The 1,501-nt window shown below is 49.4% G+C and overlaps 1 pseudogene; it reads right to left on the reverse strand.

Moving 5' to 3' along the window:
• Positions 1-266: 266 nt before the first annotated feature.
• Positions 267-1,501, reverse strand: part of LOC147900935 (putative inactive receptor kinase At2g26730 pseudogene) — a 1,365-nt pseudogene continuing 130 nt past the window's right edge.

A 1,501-nucleotide genomic window follows, 5' to 3' on the forward strand; every position in this document is an offset into this window, starting at 1 on the left:
CTGAGAAGAGGTCACATAAAACTTACAAAGTGATCCAAGAGAGTATAGCTCACAAGAGAATGAGAGCATACATCTCAGAAGAGACATAGAACTCACAAACTTCTCAAAGAAAAACAAAATGGAGCTTATGATAAACAAAACCGGATGATTAAATGAACAAGATGAGATTCAAGAAGACCCGGTCTCGTGAACAAGAAGAGCAAGAGTGAATAGTAAGACACGAATCCTTGCTCTTCTTGATGAATAGCTAGACAGGAATTCTTCCATTACACCTCGAAAGAGACGGAGAAGTCACACGACTGATCGTCCATGGGGCTGGGGCTGTGGCTGAACTGCATCGACATTGCATCTGCCCTCCCTAGCGACCTGATCTCCTCTGCAATCGCCTGCAGCACTTCATCCATCCTTGGCCTTCTCTCAATCTTCGACGATACGCACGCCATCGCCAATCTCAGTAGCACCATTAGTTCCTCCTCCTCGACCTTGCCGAAGCTTAGTTCCCTGTCAAATACCTCCGCTGTCCACTCCTCCCGCACTACAGAGTTCACCCAGTGCGGCAAATCCACCCCTTGCCCCCCCATCGTCGCCTGCACTGGCATTTTCCCAGTCAGCAGTTCGAGCAGTAGCACGCCATAGCAGTAGATGTCGGCGGATTGCGAGATCTTCTTGGAATTGCGGCATTCGGGTGCAGAGCGACTAGCCAAGAAAGCCTCGGCTGGTGTGTTAGCAACGAGAGGAACCACGCCGAAGTCGGCGATAAGGGCTTCATTGTCGGGTCCGAGAAGCACGTTTGAGGATTTGAGGTTGCCATGAAGAATGCTCTGAGATCGGGTGTGGATGTAGTGGAGGCCACTGGCGACTCCCCGAGCGATTCGGATCCGAGAGGTCCAGTCGAGTACTGCAGTGTCATCGTTCCGACGAGGACCTGAACATCATTATTCAAACTTAGTTTTCAATCGAGATTCAACAGTGAATTGCGAGCTCTAGATTTGCTTGAACAGAGAGAACAGAAGCTTACGATTCCTTGAATGCAAAGCATTGAATAGGGTTCCGTTTGGCTGATAATCAAACACAAGCAGTTTCTCATGTTTTGCGTAGTAGTAAGCTCTCAAGGGCATGATGTTGGGATGTTGGAGGCTTTCTATGGTTCCCATGTGCTCTGCGAATAAACTTCTCCCGCAACCGTTCACAGTTCCCAACCTCTTTATCACCAGCGGCAAGCCTCCCTCCAAAACCGCTTTGTATGCCGTGCCGAAAATGCCTTTGCCCAATATTTCCGCTGATGCTCGGAGAAGATCTTCCAGCTCGAAGTTTCTCTCCGCCTCGTCAAAGAAAACCAGTTGCCCTTTCTCATTGTGATCAGACGCAAAGGACTGATCCATTGGCCCGAGCTCGACGTTGTAATCGTTTCCTTTGCTCTCTACAGGAGCTGCAGCGCTTTTGCTCCGGCTGTCAGCGTATGTATTTTTGACTTCGTTCTCTTTCTTCCGCCTGAAGCAAC

The sequence above is a fragment of the Dipteris shenzhenensis genome, chromosome 6, assembly GCF_047967505.1.
Source record: "Dipteris shenzhenensis isolate YYH24624 ecotype China chromosome 6, Dip_SZ_1.0, whole genome shotgun sequence".
NCBI lineage: Eukaryota > Viridiplantae > Streptophyta > Polypodiopsida > Gleicheniales > Dipteridaceae > Dipteris > Dipteris shenzhenensis.